Raw genomic sequence first — 23,106 nt, forward strand, 5'->3', positions numbered from 1 at the left:
GGATGGATGAAGCACTGAGGCACAGTAGATGCAATCAAAAAGAAAGTTGTGTTATGGAGAGACTGGTTTGGAGAGTTTGTAGAAGTGAACAAACAAATAATAAACAGCACAGACCAAGAGGGGTTGGTACACACACACACGTTTGGGGAGAAAATTAATAGATGTACTGATGATGGAAAAGCATGAGGAGGAGGAGCTGTCCAAGCACAAGCCTGGGGCAGGACACAGCTGGAAGACTGTCTTGCCAAACAGAGAATATGGTGGGGTGGGGTTACTGGTGCCAGGGAAGCCTATAGCCTGGTCCACTGGGCACCCTACATAGAACCATCACCAGCTGATGATTGTGTGGCCAATAGAAAAGTGAATCTGGTATCCACTGCAGGAGAATCTCAATACTGCATGTCCCAGTCAGTTCTCTACTACAGTCTCCTACAACTGTTGCAGTTGACTGCCTAACAGGGTCTTCACCCCTTCCAACACCACAAGTATGTCATTCCCTATCCCTACACCAATACCCAACCTTGTAACCATAGTAGAGAGAGAAGTGAGCAAATGCTTATGGAAAACCCAAGAAATGCTGCAAATATGTTTTCAAAGAATGGTGCTTTCCTCATTGGCTACTGCTGTTAAAATTCAGATCTGAAGAAGGCTGATAAACCGAAAGCGCTCATCTCTCTTTTTTGCATTACAACGCTGACTTTCAAATGGTTAGGTTGTAGCTTTTATTTTGTTTTTTGTTTTAAATCATTTTAATAAAAGTTCTTTTAAAGAAGAAAGAAGGAGAAGTGTCTTAACAAGAATTTTAACAGCAGAGGCCAAGGAGGAAAGCACCATTCTTTGAAAACAACCTTGTAACCATGGTGGAGGGGCCTGGACCTCCTGCTCTGGAGCTGTGTAGTTGGGACCTGATGGGGAGGTGGTCACTATTGTTATACGACAGACGGGACACGATGGGGAGGTGGGCACTATTGTTATACAACAGAGGGGAAACAATGGGGAGATGGGCAGAAGTGTTATATAACAGAGGGACATGATGAGGAGGTTGGCACAAGTTTTATACAACAGAGGGGATACGATGGGGAGGTGGGCACTATTATATAACAGAGGAGACACAATGAAGAGATGGGCAGAAGTGTTATATAACAGAGGGGACATGATGGCAAGGTGAGCACCATTGTTATATAACAGAGGGGACAAAATGGGTAGGTGGGCACAAGTGTTATATAACAGAGGGGACACGATGGGGAGGTGAGCACAAGTGTTATACAACAGAGGGGACATGATGGGGAGGTGGGAACAAGTGTTATACAACAGAGGGGTCATTGATGGGGAGATGGGCAGAAGTGTTATATAACAGAGGAGACACAATGTGGAGGTGGGCATTATTGTTATGTATCAGAGGGACTGGATGGGAAAGTGGCCACTATTGTTATATAACAGGGGACACGATGGGGAGGTGGGCACATGTGTTATACAACAGAGGGGACACCATGGGGAGGTTGGCACTATTGTTATATAACAGAGGAGACATGATAGGGTGGTGGGCACTATTGTTATATAACAGAGGGGGCATGATGGGGAGGTGGGCAGAAGTGTTATATAACAGAGGGGACACAATGGGGAGTTGGTCACTTATATATCAGAAGGACATGATGGGGAGGTGGGCACTATTGTTATATAACAGAGGAGACATGATGAGAAGGTAGGCACTATTGTTATATAACAGAGGGGACAAAATGGGGAGGTGGGCACAAGTGTTATACAACAGAGGGACATGATGGGGAGGTAGGCACAAGTGTAATACAACAGAGGGGGATATGATGGGGAGGTGGGCACTATTGTTATATAACAGAGAGGACATGATGGGGAGGTGGGCACAAGTGTTATACAACACAAGGGACATGATGGGGAGGTGGGCACTATTATATAACAGAGGGGATATGATAGAGAGGCGGACATTATTGTTATATAACACAGGTGACACAATGTGGAGGTGGGCACAAGTGTTATATAACAGAGGGGACACAATTAGGAAGTGGGCCCATTTGTTATATAACATTGTACAGTACAGTGTAAATCATATGCCAGTCATACTCACCATACTTGGCTATCAGTCTTTGCTGGTTCCTGCGTGCAGCCCACTGTGTTCAGCTCTCAATCCTTGCATTCGCTAAAGTAAAGGTGGATAGCAGTACCATGAAACAGGTGAAGACTGAAACAGTCAGAACAAGGAAGGATTGTTCAGTGACTAACCAATGTGAAGCACCGGTACTGCTCTACAATGATTGGAATAAGTAAATCAGATGGCATTTGGTAAAAAGAACATAGCAACATGCTACGTGTGCCAGCGCCCCCTCCCCCCAAATAGAATGATCCATGAGAAATATGCACAGTGACCTACAGCTACAGCCTTCTATTACAGATGAAACAGATACTGTGTGTGCAGATCATATGTAGCTTCACTGACTTACATATTACAAATGTATCCACAAGACATTTATCCTTGGATAAGGATACTGCACTCATGACATGCAATGATTAAACTTCCACACATGCATTTACTCCAAGTTACCTCTGCAGAGAGTAGGTTCATAGGTTCATACTAGTCTGTTGATACACTAACAGAATTTGAGTTAGAATGCATGTTCTCAAGGATATGAAGTCTGAAACGCAAATGCATGCCATTGTTTAGTGACTTTAATCCTTAAATCATCCCAGTGATTTGTCAAAAAAACACAATTGTTATGAGGAACAGACTAAAATATAAGGCAAAAATCTGGACATTTGGCAAAAATCTGTACAATTAAGAGGTATGTTACCAAGACTTGAATAAATAGCAGACCCTAACTCTCTTTTGCACCTTTTCTGTATGGGCTAAAGATGCCAGACCAGGGGGTGTACCTTTGGCTGCCCATCCAGTGGTACAGATAACACTTAAAAGGGTCATGGATCTACTCTGCTTCGCCTGCAAGTCTATTCCATAAAAGAGACATTCTCTGTGAAAAAAATATGTCCCGCCAACAGGTCCCATTTATGTTTGGGTAGCAGTTTAGGGCTCTTTAGCAGGTATTTACATACTTTTTATTTTTGTTGATGTATAGATGATTATATAAGACTGGATATTTTTCACACTCAGTAGACAAGACAGAGATTTCCTCTCAATATTCAGTAGGAAATGGGAAAGAGAAGAAGTGCCTTTAGGTAGCTGGTAAAACTCTATCTCTCAATCTGGGTCATGTGTCTGGCCAAGTTCATAGCAAAGGGTGCATTATATTCTATTATTGGTTGATAAGGAAGGAGTAGAGGGGAAAATGACTTCCCTGAGTCTGTAAGATATGTCCCTGAATATCAGTCTGGCTAAATAAAAGGCTTTCCTATCAACAAAGGTCCCGTGATAGTCAAAGGCTTGTCAATGAAGGTGCCCAAATCCCTAATGGCAGAGATGATTTTAAGGGGTGGAATCTTTGCGACTGGAACACAACTGTCCAGGTTTGCCAAAGGACACAAAATTGTATTTTTTAGCATTTAGTTTTAAACCATGCTCTAATTACCACTTGTTAGCAAGAATTAGACCCTCCAGGAAAATACATAGTTCATCTGGGATATTTATGACAGCTTTAAAAATTGACAGTCATTGTAAAACATTGTCAGTCACAAGTCTTTAGTGTTTGCATTAATGTCAGAAAAGTAGATACCAAAGAGGACTGGTCCCAGGAAAGATCCCTGATGGACACTGCTGGTCACCACTCTTTTAGTTGAGAGTGTGGCTGCAGCACTAGCAGAATGGATCTTGTTCGTGAGTCAGTTTGCTATTCAGTGAGTAACTTCAGAGCTTGGTTGGATTAACTTAACAATGACTCCTTAGTGTGAATGCTATCAAAGACTTCTGACAGGTATAGGTATGCCATGTGAACCAATTTGCCCAAGTCTAATGCCTTACATACTTGCTCCAAAAAGTCCTCCAGGTTTAAGATGCAGGATCTGTCTTCAAGAAACCCAAAATGGTTTAGGTCATAGGTTTGAAGACTGCATGTGTCCTTTTTATGAAGTCTATAATGATGTGCTCCATTGCCCTACTGGTAAGGTTGGTGAGGTTGAGGTCTATAACTGCTCCGGTCACTCATGGCTTCCCCTTTGTGGAGTGGGGTGACTCCTGCAGTTCTCCACACTTCTGTTACAAATCCATTGGAGAGGCAGAGTTTGAATAGACATAATAAAGAATCACCCAGGCAGTGTTTCATATTGATGAGAAGACATCCTGGCAAATTATCTGGGCCTATGGAGCCAGTGTTTTAGCCTTAGAGAGACAAAGGGCATTAAATGTTGATAAGCTACTATAGCTCTTGGAGCCATAACTAGTTGGGGGAGGTGGGGCAGAGACAGTAACCACTCCAGGTGAAAGCTGTTAGTGGGCACAATCAGGTGTCAGTATGATGCAGGATGGCAGTACAAGCAACTGCTTTATGAAGCCACAAGGATATTGCAGGTTCATAAATGATGCTGTTACTGCACTTATGGTCACAAGTGCTGAAGAGTTTCACATCTGATTGTAGTAAGCTTCTTGTTACATTTGTAGCAAGTCAATCATTCTTTGGGGGGTCCTCAACTTTGACAGCATCTTTTTATTTCTGCACTTCAGCTTTGAGTTGGTTGTGGTGCCAGTTTGGGGAACTGAACTGCTCACCAGATGATCTAGAAATAGTTCTGACTGATCCACCTGAACAGCTGTCTTCTATAAATCTATGAACCTAAAAGCCGTGGCTGTCAGACAGAAAGAAGTACCTCTGGCAGTGATGCAGGCAGACAACACACTAGCCTGCAATTCCCTTTCCTTTGGCCAGTTTAGAACTCACATCCAGTAATGTTCAATCATATGTACAGACTTATACTGCAATGTTATCAACTTTCATCAGCGTATGGCAATGAGATCAGGGCCACCTAGTGGTATCCTACTGCTATTACAAGCCCTTGTATTCCTCATCAGTATAACATCCAGGTCTAAGTCATGTAATGGCACCTTGGTTCCCATGCTCATCCCTGTGTCATGTTTCCATCACCCCCTGTGTGTGTGTATATGTCTTGTACCTCAACCAGTCACTGACAGTCATGTGATATTGTGTCTCCTGTCATCTGTGCAAATAATGATGACCGTGACCTACAACACCCTTAATTCTGTGTTGTATTGAGATGATATCCCATGCGGTGTGAGTAGGCTATGCACTGACCACTATAGCCTGATGAAAATACTGCATGCATCTTTCTTTCTTTGACAGCTATAGACAATGGTAATCAAAGTGACAATATCGTAAAGAATGACATTAACACATCACCAGTGCCACTGGTAATGTTCATATTGGTGCAGAAGGGGGAGTCTTAATGTACTTGTATCTTCCTTTTCTGTGTCCCTGCCTTCTCCCACTGCTGTGCTCTCTGAGACAGGTCCTAACAGCTAAATCATGGGGTTCAAGCTTGTTTCTGCAGGCTCATATTATGCAGCATGGCACAGAGAGCATCCAACTAGCTGTCTATGTTAGGGGGTGTATTGCAGTGGCCCACCAGAATGCATGAAAGGCAATGGAAGTGTGCCTTGAACATACCAAAGACATGTTGGATCACATTCTTGTTTTAAGCATAGCTAGTGCTATTGCACTTCTGCCTGTTGCACAATTACTTATGTAAATCAAGACCAAGGGCTGCAGCAGGTATCTAGTATCACCTGCAATGCATGCAATATTTCTTTCATTTTATTTTATTATTATATTTATTTGGTGGAGACTTAGTAACTATATCCACAGTTTGTGAATCAGTCAGCATGTACTTTGTACAATGAGCATGCACTTATCAACCAGATAGCCCAGTGAGAAGTCACCTTGCTCAAAGTGATGATAAGCTGAGGTATGTCAGGCACAGGAATTTTAGAAAATTACAGTGTGTACTGTATACCCTTACTGGATATATTCCCCCCTGATTTGCTACTATGTAAGTCATAGAATTCTAGCTTTATCTTATTCACTGACACCTGTGAGGGGGGCAAGTGGAGCTTTTACTGCTACATGTGTGCAATCCATTGTTGTCATGAAATCAGGGAGGCATGCAAAATTATAGAAAACATGCATGCTGGTTTTGTCTGTCTCCTCTGTTGTCCCAGATAAACAGATATGCTCTTTGGCACACAGAAACATGTCAAGGAACTTTTTGGTATTTGAAAAGCAGCTGTCTCCAATACAATCAACATGTCTACATGTAGTCCCTGAAAAAAGCCAATACCTAAGATAGTAAGGGTTACACATACTTTGGTCTTCACGGGGACTGAAATACCGTGCACTCCTTTAGAGTCAGTATGCGGGTGCTATATGTCTAAAAGACTCCTTACTAGGCTCCTATCTACATGGAACCAATCAATTATCTGATGGTCAGTCTTGTGATGGCATATTAGCCAATACCTAAACCTTTGTCATTACCACAATCTACCATAAAGCACAATCGAGCCAGGATCAGTGACCTAAAAAACAAAAAGATGCTGCTGAGCACAAACTGCTGTCACTAATACTGTGCTGATACACATCTCATTATCTTACGTGTTGTGCACCTTTACAGAGGCGAGCAGACAGATGCATAAGCCACGGTACATATCACTAATACTGTGCTGATACACATCTCATTATCTTACGTGCTGTGCACCTTTACAGAGGGGAGCAGACAGATGCATAAGCCACGGTACATATCACTAATACTGTGCTGATACACATCTCATTATCTTACGTGTTGTGCACCTTTACAGAGGCGAGCAGACAGATGCATAAGCCACGGTACATATCACTAATACTGTGCTGATACACATCTCATTATCTTACATGCTGTGCACCTTTACAGAGGCGAGCAGACAGATGCATAAGCCACGGCACATATCACTAATACTGTGCTGATACACATCTTATTATCTTACGTGCTGTGCACCTTTACAGAGGGGAGCAGACAGATGCATAAGCCACGGTACATATCACTAATACTGTGCTGATACACATCTCATTATCTTACGTGCTGTGCACCTTTACAGAGGGGAGCAGACAGATGCATAAGCCACGGTACATATCACTAATACTGTGCTGATACACATCTCATTATCTTGCGTGTTGTGCACCTTTACAGAGGCGAGCAGACAGATGCATAAGCCACGGCACATATCACTAATACTGTGCTGATACACATCTCATTATCTTGCGTGTTGTGCACCTTTACAGAGGCGAGCAGACAGATGCATAAGCCACGGTACATATCACTAATACTGTGCTGATACACATCTCATTATCTTACGTGTTGTGCACCTTTACAGAGGCGAGCAGACAGATGCATAAGCCACGGCACATATCACTAATACTGTGCTGATACACATCTTATTATCTTACGTGCTGTGCACCTTTACAGAGGCGAGCAGACAGATGCATAAGCCACGGCACATATCACTAATACTGTGCTGATACACATCTTATTATCTTACGTGCTGTGCACCTTTACAGAGGGGAGCAGACAGATGCATAAGCCACGGTACATATCACTAATACTGTGCTGATACACATCTCATTATCTTACGTGCTGTGCACCTTTACAGAGGGGAGCAGACAGATGCATAAGCCACGGTACATATCACTAATACTGTGCTGATACACATCTCATTATCTTATGTGCTGTGCACCTTTACAGAGGTGAGCAGACAGATGCATAAGCCACGGCACATATCACTAATACTGTGCTGATACACATCTCATTATCTTATGTGTTGTGCACCTTTACAGAGGCGAGCAATCAGATGCATAAGCTACGGCACATATCACTAATACTGTGCTGATACACATCTCATTATCTTAAGTGTTATGCACCTTTACAGAGGTGAGCAGACAGATGCATAAGCCACAGCACATATCACTAATACTGTGCTGATACACATCTCATTATCTTACGTGTTGTGCACCTTTACAGAGGCGAGCAGTCAGATGCATAAGCCACGGTACATATCACTAATACTGTGCTGATACACATCTTATTATCTTGCGTGTTGTGCACCTTTACAGAGGCGAGCAGAAAGATGCATAAGCCACGGTACATATCACTAATACTGTGCTGATACACATCTCATTATCTTACGTGTTGTGCACCTTTACAGAGGCGAGCAGACAGATGCATAAGCCACGGCACATATCACTAATACTGTGCTGATACACATCTTATTATCTTGCGTGTTGTGCACCTTTACAGAGGCGAGCAGACAGATGCATAAGCCATGGTACATATCACTAATACTGTGCTGATACACATCTCATTATCTTACGTGTTGTGCACCTTTACAGAGTCGAGCAGACAGATGCATAAGCTACGGTACATATCACTAATACTGTGCTGATACACATCTTATTATCTTGCGTGTTGTGCACCTTTACAGAGTTGAGAAGACAGATGCATAAGCCACGGCACATATCACTAATACTGTGCTGATACACATCTCATTATCTTGCGTGTTGTGCACCTTTACAGAGTTGAGAAGACAGATGCATAAGCCACGGCACATATCACTAATACTGTGCTGATACACATCTCATTATCTTGCGTGTTGTGCACCTTTACAGAGTTGAGAAGACAGATGCATAAGCTTCGGTACATACAGCTATGAATTATGACATTTCTTTTCCTGCCTATATTTGCATGTGGTCATTTCTGTGCAATGCAGACAACTCCATGCCTGTGCAACTTGTCTCTCTGAAATGCCCACATCCTGCATATTGCTTTTAACTGCATACTTTGGCACTGTGCACTACACAACTTGTTTATGAATTCCATCCCACTATTGTGTATTATTTAATATTAAAGCATTAACACGCTTAGTTCCTACAGAGTGTTAATCTAAAAGAAAATGCTATGTAGTAATTTGCATGCAAATTGTTACTGCCTAAGCTGGTTTATATTGCCTTTATCAAAGTTGGTTCATCATTTATTGTTGGATTAAAAGCAGAACAGAACACTTTGTTTCCCTGGATGTTTTTTTATGTGGTTCGGTGTTTGTTTTTAACCATTGATTGCTGTTCATTTTGCATATTTGTCAGTATTCCACAAGACATTTACGTTTGCACAGGAAAAATAAATTACGTGTGTGTGTGTTCGTGTCAATACATGTAGATACACACACACAGACTTTTTTTTTCATTATGCTAACCAAAACTACTGAGCCCAGAAACATAAGCATCAATCAACACATGAAATTAAAGTGAGAAGCAGAGCTTTGCCTTTACTAGGATGGAATGAAAAAACTGAATTCTTCAGAATGAACCACTTTGATATTTTGATATCTTTAAATCTGGCTTCCAGTTAACTGGATTTTAATGTTTTTTTTTTTTTTTTTGTTATCATCCTTTTAACTGCAAGAAGAAAAGTGATTCCTAGAAATATTCTGCACTAACTGGAACAAATCTGTTTAAGAATGTATGAGAAGTGACAGAGAAGGCAACAGCATGTACCTGACAGTAAAATGTCATAAATTTAAATTTCAAAAATTAAATATCATGACTCATAAAGTGAAGCAGGCTTGCCCCATTTGCATACGTGCACCATGCATCTATGATGTGTTTCCTATTCCGATTTATGTTTACCATAATAATATATACATATCATCTGAAAGGCAGCTTTTTTTTACATCTGAAATGCAGCACAACTGAGTACTTCATACTGACAGTAAGTATACATGATGGATAAACAGAATGACAGGAAAACAAGACAGGCAGATCAGAGAGTGAAGCATTAGTCTGTTTGAAACTCATTTCCGAGATTTGTGAACTGCTTCTGATTAGACTTGTTATATGAAGATTACACGGCACTGCATATCAGCGAACGCTTCCCCTGACAGTTCGCTAACAATAGTAGATTTGAGAATACCGGCTCTGCTGGCTGAATAGCTGCTTTCATGTTATCAGCTGACAGAAGAGATTGAAGTAACAGTAGAGTGTTTAATTTGTTGATTTGTTGTCATTTGTGTGAAAAGCTTGGAGGAAGACGACGCTGAAAAGCAAGAATATATTTCAGTACTGCTTCATACCCATGAGGAAAGTATCAGAGACAGAGTGCACCAGTCTTAATTTGAGAACTGTGACAACAACAGTTTCTGCTTTATGCTCTGCGATACACATTTCTTCTGGGGTAGCAGAAATAGCATAAAATATATTGTTAAAGATATATACCATCTATTAAATGAGAAAAGTCTGATACCATGTCCAAGAAATAAAGAGGGATGTCAGCAATATAGAGAAGAAAAAACAAGTCCTCAGTACAGATATCAGTAATACATCGAAGAGGAATGTATTTGCTTCTAATGCAGAAGTCCCTATCATATGCACTGATATCAGAAGTGAAAGGAATACTGTCCTGGGTCCTAATATCAAGAATGATAAATATGAAAAGTACGCCTTCCCAATCACAGATGGCAGCCTTTCTGTTACATCCACCTTCTATCAGATATGAAATTCCCAAGCAAAACCAGTGAGGGCAATAAGCCACCTGTAAATCATCATCAACATCTCTCCTCCTTCTTCAACTCTTGTAAGCAAAAGACAATTTAATTAATCGGTAGAATTGCTATTTGGTAGCGCTGTGGCTGTCCCCATTTCTTTTGTACAATACCTATGTTTTCTATGCTGGTCTCCCCCTTTAGATCTTAAGTTGAGACTGTGACATTATTGTGATCTATTTTGGTGGTTAAAATCTGGGTGGTCGACATAGGTATTTGTCAGAATCCAATGGTCAACAGGCACTAAATGAGACCAGTTATTACAGTCAGCACCGTTTCTTTTGTCCCTGCCAAATGAGATTCTATCTTTTGCTGCAGGCAATGCTCAACATGTCACTTAACATACAAAAAGTGTACCACAGCATGTTGACCATTTATTACATCATATAAACAACACAGACACTCAATCCTCTCTGCCTACCTTAGTAATGAGTGCTAACGCTAACCCTGCTCCTATCTCTTATGTGCATTTTAATTTTAAAACAACCCTTTCCATAATTCTGCCACTAAACAAGACATCTTGGACACTCAAGACACACACACACACACACACACACACACACACACACACACACACACACACACACACACACACAGTCTCTCTATCTCTCTCTCTCTCACTAAATCTTTTTCATAACCTAACCCTAACCCTAAACCTACAACTGCACACATACACTTTATCCTATTGGTTATCTATCCCTTACTCTAACCCTAACCCACACATATTCACACAAACAACACACATTATATATATATTTATATACATCACTTACATTTTTTGGGAAAGCACACATTTGATGTAATGTCTGTTTGTTAAACCACACATTCAAACAACCCCGCACTTTCAGGTGTCAACTAAAGTATCGGTCATTTCAACAAATGGCTCTCACAGTCACGTTAAAGCACTTTAGTGTTCTGTATGACATATCTTTAGCAGACATTTCTCTCCTCACATATGGTACCTTGGTTGTCCAAAGGGAAATACTAAAGAGTGATATCTGGCTGGACAAACTGATCTTGCTATCCTAAGAAAAACACCTTGCCTAGACAGATACTAAACTGTTACAGTAGTTAATGCCTGCATCGGTGCTGAATAGCTGCTTTCATGTTCTAGAGCATATAGTCTGTAGTTTTATATATATATATATTGTACAGGTCTAACCTACTGGGCCTGACCCTGTGTTCTGGGGCAGCTCCTGTTCACATGAGCACAATGAATGCCTTCTGTGAGAGACTGATTGGGAAGGGACTCTTCTGGACTGCTTCTCTGATGTTACCTTGCATTTTATATTGTTTCAAAGCACAAACAGCCAGTCTATCTACAGCATTAAGTCGGTATGCATTAATAGCAGTCCTTTAAATGTCACTATAGCTAACATAAATCCCATCCCAGGCATATTGTTTGTCCCAATTACTTCTGGCTACTTTTTCTTCATTAGTACACTCTCCTGATCACAGATGATGTTTTTTCCACTGAGTATCTACTTTCCATGAGGGAAGGTAAGGACAAAAGGTTTTTATGCAAGGCAGAAGATATACAAGAAGTTATATAGCTTGGTTAATGAAAAGCCTAAAATGTGTTTCCATTTTCTTTGCAAAATGAGATTATCTGTCTCATTCCAGGCAGTTATTAAAACATTTTGGTGTTCCACATGAAGTACCTATAGCCACCATTTCTTCCCACAAAAGAGGCAACTTGGTTTTCCAAAATGAACTTCTTAAGGATGACATCTGGCTGGGTAAACTGACAGTGCAAACCTAATATAGACCCCCTTGCATAACCACATACTAAGCTGTCACCAAATTACTGAGTAAAGACATTAAGTGCTTAATTGTATTTACTGTACAGTCTTACCTGCTGGAGGGTGCTGTGCTTCTTTAGGCACATCTTAAGTGCACACACACACACTGATTGGCTGTTGATGACCTTTGACCAGTGGCCCACTTCACTGTTGCTTGTCCATTTAGACTTAAGCTCTTCCTTCATCTGCATCACAATGACCTAATTGCAATTAAGGAACTTATAAACTACACACTGGAACTGATGCCGACAGAGTTTATAGTTTTTTAGAAGAAAACTCAATTATGGCAATAGAACAAAAGGGTAATAAAAGAAGGTCATGTGGAACAAAGGATCATTTAATGTTAAATAAAGTCATAGTGGAGAACTGTAAAAAGGGGAAGAACCTAAGTATGGCATGGATTGACTATAAAAAAGCATTTGATAGTATCCCACATTCGTGGAGAAAAGAGTGCTTAAAAATGTATAAGATACACCCTACACTGATCGACTACATTATAGTGACCATGAAACAGTGGCAAACTACTTTGCAATTAAGGCATGATAAAGGACAAATTATTATTCCAAGGATAACAATTCAAAGGGGGATATTCCAGGGTTACTCTTTGTCACCACTGTTATTCTGCCTTGCCCTTAACCCATTAAGCTGTTTACTTAACAGCTGAGACCATGGCTACAATTTGGCTCCTAAAAACAACAAAGTGTAAAGACTTCTCATTTTCTCTTTGTTGATGATTTAAAACTGTATAGTTCATCACATGAGGAACTGAAAGCACAACTGCAAGTTGTCAAAACTTTTTCAGATGATATAAGAGTGTCATATGGTCTTAATAAATGTGCAAAATAAACCTTTAAAGCAGGAAAACTGCAGCACCAAGAAAACATCAGTTTGGAACAAGAATGTGATATTAAAGAACTTGAGCAAGAAGGAGTATATAAATATATGGGAACTGATGAAGGATCTACAATACAATATGAAGAAATGCAAATACAACTTAGTAAGGAATACTTTAGAAGACTTAAATTAATCCTGAAAACAGTGTTGGCATCTAGGAACAAACTCCAGGCTATAAACCAATTTGCTCTTCCTGTCCTAACTATCAGTTTTGGAGTGATTGACTGGCCCCAAAATGTGTTGGATAGGTTAGACTGGAAAACAAGAAGGATGCTTCTTGCTCACCAAATGATTTATAAAAATCAGTGCATACCAAGATTATGTATTACCCATTCTGAAGGAGGGATGGGCCTCCTTGAAACTGATTGCGTGTATAGATCTACAATCGTGGGACTCTACGCATATCTACTGACCTCACAAGACTCAAATGTAGTGAAAGTTTTGAAACAGGAGAAAAACAAATCAAAAATGACGTCTCTGCTTAATCTAGCAGAAGGATATCGGTGTCAAGCAGGAATGGAAATCAAACCAGAAGTAGATAAAAGTCAGGTAGCAAATGAATGTGCCAAAAAGCAAAAAAAAGAATATAAAGTGAATGATGAGGTGAGAAGGCAAGAAATATGGAAAATGCATAAATATAGATGCAAGTATAGAAAACTTCTGGAAGACCCTCATGTTGATCAGGAACAAATCCAGGAATGGTTAAGGAGAGGCGAATTCAAACCAAGAGATCAGAGGTTAATATTGGTGGCCCAAGACAGTGGGCTACACACACATTGATTTACAAAGTCCATTGAACATGTGGGAGAAAGACAAATGTAAGTTTTGTAAAACCGAACTGGAAACATATGCACACCTCGTTGCTGTTTGTGACACACCAGGCAGGATGACTGTATACTGAAAGGCATAATAACGTGGCAAGACTGTTGCACTGGGGTTGTGCAAACATTATGGTATGGAAGTGGCTGAAAAACACTGGAAACATGAGCTACAAAGCATTACAGAAAATGAAGATGTCTACATCACATGGGATCACCCATTACCAACAGTTAAAAAGCTAGATGTTAGAAAACCAGATATAGTGGTCCATGAAAAGAAGATAAAAGTAGCATTGATCATTGAAATCACCACACCCAGTGACTACAGTGTGTTGTGTATAGAGAGACACAAAGTCATAAAATATCAGGATTTGCAGGCAGAAATGAGAGCAATTGTGGAAGAAAGATACCCAGACAGTTCCAATAGTAGTAGGAACAACGGGTCTTATAAAAAGAATCTATAACACATTTGAGATACTTCAGGTACAACTAACATTGGGTAAGATGGGAATTCAGGTCATAGCCTGCTATAGGTCCCCAACTATGTGTCAAGACTCTCACTCCACGTTCCTAAGCACCCTGGAAATTATTAGGGTCCAACCCAACACTCACATACTAGGTGACTTCAAGTACCCCTCCATCAACTGGGAAAACTATGCATGCACTAATACACTGGCCAAACGCTTCCTGGAATTCATCAATTCCAGTGCCTGGACCAGCTCATTCTTACCTCCACTAGAGGAAGCAACATCCTTGACCTGGTTATTACTAACATGGGCAGCTGTTGCTCTACACCAATAGTCAATTCCTCTCCGGTTAGATCTGATCACAAACTAATCACCATGGAAATCCACATCTCACACACACCCCCCACAAAGGTAACCACCATGAAAAACTTCTGAAAAGCTGACTTTTGGCTCCTAAACACAGAGGTGGCTAACTTCACATCACCCATGTCAATGGAAAACAGATGCATGACTGCCGAATCTTACACCGATGTACTGTATGAACACGTACATAAATGCATGGAACTAGCCATACCCAACAGAACCAAGACGCTCTCCTCCAAAAAAAGGAAGGCAGTCTAGTGGTCCCTTGCCATTAATAAACTCTACAACAGAAGGAAGAAACTGTTGCAGAAAAAAGTGAAGCCCCAAGACTGGTAAAACTCCCTTATTAGCCTCAACAGAAAGTTGCGATCCCTCATCAAAACCTCTAAAGCCAGCTATGAAGGCAAAATTGCGGCAAACACTAAAGATAACCCCAAAGTCTTCTATAGTTATATCTAGAATTTCTACAGCAATACCCAGGTTTGCTCTGAGTTACCACACAATGGTACCTCCTACACCGAGCCAACAGATGTTGCCAACATACTGGCTGACAGATTCAGTTCCAGCTTTACCCCTCTCCCCCTCCCTAAGGGACCAATCACAATACTGAATGAATGCCAGGCACCCAGCATTACTGCAGCACAGATTAAAGCTGCATTGTCCAAGGCCAAGAATACAGCTTCCATGGGACCCAACAATATCCCTGGATGTGTTCTACATGAACTACAAAGTGAACTGGCACCACATCTGTGTGCCCTGTTCAATCACAGCCTCACCTCAGGCTTTGTCCCTACCAAACAGCGTACTGCTACAGACATCCCTCTCCATAAAGGGGGAGTGACTACAGACCCTGGGAATTATCACCCCATTAGCTTGACAAGTCTGATATGTAAGGCTATGGAGTGCATCATCATGGACCTAATTAACAAGGATATAGGGAAACTCCAAACTCTAGATTTCACGCAATTTGGTTTTGTGAAAGGTAGATCATGCCTGCTCAACCTGGTTGACTTCTTTGAGTCAGCCACCAGAGCTGTGGATGAGGTCGAGGCAGTTCATACAGCCTACCTCAATCTGGCCAAGGCCTTTGATACCATTCCCCATTCAGGAATTATTGATAAACTCACAAAACTAGGCATCAACCCCTATATCACTAGGTGGGTTGCAAATTGGCTCACAGAACCCACAGTGTCAAAGTAGCAGACTCCAAGTCAGACTGCCGACCAGTCACAAGTGGAGTCCCACAGGGATTGGTCCTGGGTCCTCTCCTGTTTGGTATTTACTTCTCAGAAGTTCAGGCCAACACAGAGAGACTCTGGGTGACCAAGTTCACAGACGACTGCAAGCTGGGAGCCATTTTTAACACCACAAGTGATGTAGACATCCTACAGAAAGGCCTCACTGAGACCATTGACTGGTGTTGAAACCATGGCCTTAAGCTTAATGCCAAAAAATGCGTTGTCATCCCCTTTGAGAAACTCAGTTCTCACTAACTACCACATCAATGGGAGTCCACTGAACACTGAAGGCGTTATAAGAGATCTGGGGACACAGGTTGACAGCAACCTCTCTTTCGACCACCACATTGCCACTGTGGTCAGAAAGTCCTTCTATATGGCACATCTCATTACCAAGGGTTTTGCATCCAGGAAGAAAGAGGTCATCATCTCTCTCTACTCTTCCCTCATTAGGCCAGTCATCAGTACAATAATCCAGTCAGTACCTAAAATCAAACAGATGTCCATTATGAGCAACTTTAACATAATTAAAAAAAATGGCAATCATGACTGTAAATGAATAGCTAAATGAACATGGCCTCCTACGAATAATAGCTGAATCAAATACACCCATGTTAAACACACCCATGGCTCCCTTAGGTCTAATAATCACAAATGTGCCACATAAAATGTCATCTACAACAACTTTCCCACATTCACTTAGTGATCATATCAAAACAAATCACCGGTAAAATAACTTTTCCATCCAAAACACCAAAAGTATTTCAAAGACTACAGACCAACTTGACCCAAACTGACCAGACACCAATTTTCACATTACAAGATCCAGAAATAGCAGCCTTTATGCTAACAGCTACCCTGCTAGCAAATTCAGAATAAACTTCTTCAACAAATAACAGATCTCCACAAACAAAATCAAAACAAATAGTTAACAAAAGAACTACAAGTCCTACTACAACCTAATGATGAAGCCTAGCACCTGTGGAAAGAAATCAGTTCTGCAGATGATAGTTAAACGTTCATGAACCTATACAACCAACTAAAAGAAAACAAGCATTAGGAAGTAAATATAAAGCTAACAACTGCCAAAGCTGGCAAACAATACTTGTTGATTTCCTGTAATTGTTAAGATGTATATGCAGAAGTATAAGTAGTGTATGCCTTCTTCCAGAAAAAGCTACATGAATAGCAAAGGACCAGTAACCCTGCCCCCCAGCATTACTCTGTGAATGCAGACAGCTGTCCTCTCCCCTTCCACTGAACATCCCAAGGTAGTACCCATACAACACACAAGTAGTCACTGCAAACGAATTTGAAAATATCATTAATGATATTCCAGAGGATGTCCCGCCCCCTTTTGTAACTGAAAACCTTCACCCTTTATTTGCAGGGTATACATTGGATATACAATTTATCTACTTAAATACATCTAATATAATCACTCACAATGCATTCCCTAAAATTTGGAAACATGCTGTAATCAAGTCCTTTCCAGAAACAATGCACAGCTCCTCCTCCTCTGATGTCAGCCCCATTTCCATACTGCCAATGCTGGGTCAAGTACTTGAAGAACTGGTTTACAGTCAACTTTCACATTACATTTCATCCCAAGGACTGCTTTCTAGAATCCAGCATGGTTTCTGGTCCAGCCCCAGTATAATGGCAGCCTATAGCTTAACTGCAGTGGACAAAGGTCTCTTAAGGGCAATATTTATAGATTCCATAAAAGCTTCTGACCAAGTTCACCATCAACACCAGCAAAGTGCCCTGCATTCTTATGCAATTAATAACAAGGCATTCCAGTTGATCGATAATTTTTGTTCCAGTAGAACATTCTTTGTGGAAATAGGTGCAGACCGATTTGCCATAGTATGCTTCCTCAAAGGCATTCAGTACTTTCATCATTACTCCAGTAATTTCATTACTTTTCTCACTCTATACCAAAAAAACTACCATTAGACAGTTCCCAGCCCTCAAAATTACTCTGTGCAAATGACAAGTTCTACAGACAGAGGTCCTCACTCAAGACTATAAATGACCAACTACAAAAAGACTTAATAACTGCTAGCAAGTGGCTAACCACAAGGCAAACGATTCTGAATTCAACCAAAACTAAAGCCGGGCTATTTAAGACCCATGAAAAACTACGATTTGCACAATTTTAGATCATCACCAGAACTCATGACGAATCAGTACCTACTTCAAATACATGGGTGTGGATAGCAATTCTGGCACCTGAAACCATCTGCACCCCCCCCCCAAAAAAAAGACCCTCTTCTCCCTTTGTTCCAAGAAATGAAACTATGCTTCTCTGTTCTTAAAAAAAAGCTAACTGGCTTCTAGTGCAACTATGGGATGATCTTCATGTCTTCCTATTATGCAAACTTTTTAAGAAAAAAATCCCTTCCATTGCCTCATGGGCAGATTCATAAAAAGAGAAAGAACGTAAAATCACAGATCACAGCTATATAATGCCCCTTCTGGCTGTATCCCCTCCATTAACAATGCAGTAACCACAGCTTCTCAGTTCTAAGTCCTAAAATCTGGGAATACCTGCTCCTGTAAGAGGGATATATGAATGTCCTGAATGCAGAAAAAATCTCAAACATCTAATAAAATCTGTTGAATGTCACTGTTTAAATAACTGAAGAGTAACCTACACAACTCTATAGAAAAATTGTACCAATGTGCAGCAACTATCTTGATACAAATCTACATACCTCTAAAACTCCATTTTTTAGCTACCCGTACAAAATGCCCAGAGTGTCTGCTTCTAACGAGCATACACCATTTCCCATTCCCTTTTTTACTCTTTAACCCTATATTCAAATATGCTACTTCATATCAAAAAAGGTCAGAGTACCCACATAATGTCCATGTACCTCTTACTTAACCATTCTAGATGAATAATTGTAGCAGTTAATTAAATGCTTCTGAGACTATATTAATGTTTAGGTGAACCAGAATCACTTGTACTAACCTCAGAAGGAAGAAAGAAACTGTCCCAATTACTAATAACAGTATTATAAAGGCAATGAAAAATTAATATGAGGAATATTTTTATTAATTATTTATTTTATTTTGCAGTTTGTTTGCTTGGTAAGTAGAGTGGTCAGCTGATGACCTGGGCTCACTGATGAGCACAATTACAAAAAGAGGCATAGAAGCACAAGAGGTGCTTTACATGAATAGTAGTATTAAAAAAGAACATTACACGACTGCAAACAGGATATATATAGGCATATCAGAAATCTGTATGGGAGAAGCATTAGTACAACATACTGCAAACATTATAGCACGAGAAATAGTCCTGTGATGATGCAAACAATATAGGCATAATTATGCAAAATAAACAATAATAATGCAGTGTTAACAACTGGTATTTGTAGGAAGAGTATTAAATAATTACTTATTTAGGTTTTAATACTTCATCTGATAAGGGAGAATGAACCTAGTTGTTTATGAATAAAAACTGTTTCAGGCATTTAGATACTATATCAAGAAAAAAAAAACTTGTAAATCCATTCTTCCAGTAGATACTTCCTTATTCTGAATTTGAATACCCAGAGTTCATTTAGTGGCTTAATTTCAGTAGGAGGATGATTACAAGTAGCTAGGTTGATATTGCAGGATTTTTCAGCTACAGTTGTCTTGAATCATGGTCTGACTTGTATACTAATACCATCTTGCATAGCTCATAAGCTATAGTTTGGCTCTTTAACTGAAAGGTATTTTTTCAGGAGTGGTGATGACTTAATTAATCAATTTGAATATAAACGTAAGATGCTATGATCTGGACAGATAGCCATCTATGGTCTTTTTAAAGTTCACAACAGTGGACTTGGTTGTCAACTAAAACTAAACATTTGCAGGACTTGTTTGTTGCTACCTGAAGTTTTTTAAAATGAATGCTTCACTGGAGTCACAACAGAAAGGGCATATTCAATCTTTGTGATTAACACATTTCTGGTGACCCTGTTGTGTGGAGTAGGGATATCAGCTTGGAGATTCTATAACATAGCTTTTAGCTGAAGGAGGGTTTTTTTAATAATTGTATCTGTATGAGGGGGAAAAATGAGAAGGGATCCAAAGAAACACCAATATATTTCTGTTCAGTGCCAACAGGAATGGCGGGGGTTACAGCAATCTTTTAAAGAAACAGACAGGAATGACCTCAGTTGTTGAGTTGTACCAAGGAGCATAACGCTGAAACTGATGGCACTGAAAATTGTTTTGGATTATCCAGGAGTAGAGGGAGGAGAAGCTTGTTTTTAAAGTTTGTTGAAGAACAATTTATTTTTTTATCAACTTTTAGGAATAAAATATCATCAGTGCAGAGCACTATATTAAGGTGTAGGAGTTCATTGGTCATTTATGAATCTAGAAGATAAGAGACCCAAGCCTTCTGGAACTGAATTCAAGGTGCCGGTTGCTGACAGGGAAATGTTAAAAAAGTAACTAAAAGATTCTTTCAGATAATTTTGGCATCAAAGAACTGTGTTTGAAGTTAAATATACATAGTTTTTTGTTTTAGTAGAAGAGCTTCATCCACAGTTTTGAAAGGTCTAGTCATGTCAATAAATAATTGTCATATGACAAGCCCTTCATTCATATTATAAATTTCATTACCAACTGTATACAGCACTGTCACAGTACTAAACCCATTTCAAAAGCCATGTTTTTCGTTAAATAGCAAACTGTAAGAATTTACGCTTTTTTTTTTTTTTTTGTATAATCATTTGTAATTGAGCATAAGTTAGATATTGATGTAAAGTCTTTGCAATATTTAGGAGATGAAGTCATTGGTAGAAGACTAATGATGTTATGTTTGAACCAACACTAGCTGTACACACACACACACACACACACACATATATATATATATATATATATATATATATATATATATATATATATATATAAATTCATAGTTTACAGTTTACTAAAGTGGAAGAAGTCATTCATAGAAAGACTACGCAAAATACTACACTGTGCTCATGAACTAACGTCTAGTTGCAGTAGTTATTTGCAGATTTGCTTATCTGGCATTTCTTTGCAGTAGGAAGTGGTACTGTATTCAGCAAAGGTGTAAAGCTATATGGATTGTGTTTTGGCATAAAGGAGTTGTAACGGAGGCTGATTTGGATAAATAGATACAAGATTCTGGATAGTGTGCAGTAGAGATTGTATTTGTTTGAAAAATTCCCAATGCTGTATTCCAAATTGGAGTAGACTGCAGACTGTTTTGTGTCGGCAATTTTGCCTGTTAGTTGTTTAAAAGAAATATTTTGAGGAACAGTAATGGTTCCTTGTTTTAGTGTAAGACAGGTTACCTCAGCAGAATTGCTATTCATTCTGACCACCTTTCTTAGACTGAGAAAATTTTAATGCATTGTCAAGATTTTGTTTCTAAAGTTTCCATGCACTGTTGCTTTGTTTCACCTTATTTTTTATTGTAGAGTTGAAACATGGACACAGCTGTCTTCTTAGCCTTGCACTAGTTAACAGAAAGAGGGTGTTCTAAATAAGTGTGAGTTTATCAAAGAATAAGTTAAGGGAGGGCTGAGGGCTACCTAGGGAGTATGATGCTGAACAATCTACTCAGCAGCATAGCAAGGGTTGGGTGAAGGGGGCAATCATCCCAGGTTCAAAGCATTAGAGGATGTGATCAAGAGTTCCTGTTGTCTTTTTTCTTTTCACTCAAAGAGCTGGGGGGGGTGGGGTGGGGGGCATGGATTTTATTTTAAGTAAGTTGGTAGACCAAAGTCTTTTTTTTTTGCCTTCTCTTGAAGAGCTTACACAGGGCATGCATTTGACTAAGGAAGCAGATGGACCAAACAGCTTTGCACATTCAGCCTGAAATTCTTATTTACTTATTTTTGAAGAGCTAAGCGCGTAGGATAGTACTTGGCGAGCTGATATCAGTTACTAGGTGAGTCAGCTATTGCTTTGAATCAGCTCTTTAGGGTAGAATATATAGGGCATTTGGTTTTGATTCATTAATCATTCTGGATATAACAATCTGTAGGGGGTTCATAAAGGCTTTTAAAGACGAGAAGAGCAGTCATTGAGAATATTGATTTGTATACATCTTTGCTTTATATTGTTAGTATGAGCTCTGGATTAAAGAACACATTGAGGGAGACCCTGATAGGTAACCAGAGAGTATAAAGATGACCAATTTATCACTGCCAGTGAGACAGTTAAGTCTTGTATGTGTAACTAATTCATCTAGCCCTAATCTTTGAATTTTTATAATGCAGCATTATTTACTTTTTTAATTTGATAACCGGGGTACAGCACTGATCCAAATGGATCTATTTCAGTCTCAGCCAGGACAAGCAAGTTAACAAGAAGCATTATGAATGCAAACAAAATGTTGTGTGCAGATAGCAATGAAAGCAGACAGCACACTGAGCTGGGTGACTCGTAGTCCAGTGATGTTTATGCTGAAATCTTAGATAATAATACTATTAAGTATGCTAGTAGGATGAACTGCAGTTATGACACTTTGCAAAGTGCTTACAGAAGAAGCTTGTAGGACATCATGGATACAACAATTATGAGTGTATCCTCCAAGGCAAAGGTGGAATGAATTCAATATGGGTTTCTATTATCAGCACTAACTGATTCTGGAGATATTTCAGACACAAAGATGTGTACTGGATTTCATTAGTAAGAGCATCTATACCCTGGCATGGTGCTAGGTCTGTTGTCTGCCAGCATTGTGTAGTTACTGGAGGCATATTGTTATGAAGAAAAATCATTTTTACCCATGTTCTATCAATGTTACTATATGGAGATTTTTAGAGAGTAACCATTACTTTGGAACAGGACAATTATTGCTAATGTTTGCTATATTAAGACAAACAATTTTAGGTAAGAACTTGGGTGCTTCAGTTTTGCCATGAAGTTACTTGGTATATTTAATGTTCCAAGACTGGGGTGTATGACTCCATCTCTGAAAGTTTAACC

This window comes from Protopterus annectens, chromosome 14.part0 (genome assembly GCF_019279795.1).
Source record: "Protopterus annectens isolate FY-2018-M chromosome 14.part0, PAN1.0, whole genome shotgun sequence".
Taxonomy (NCBI): domain Eukaryota; kingdom Metazoa; phylum Chordata; order Ceratodontiformes; family Protopteridae; genus Protopterus; species Protopterus annectens.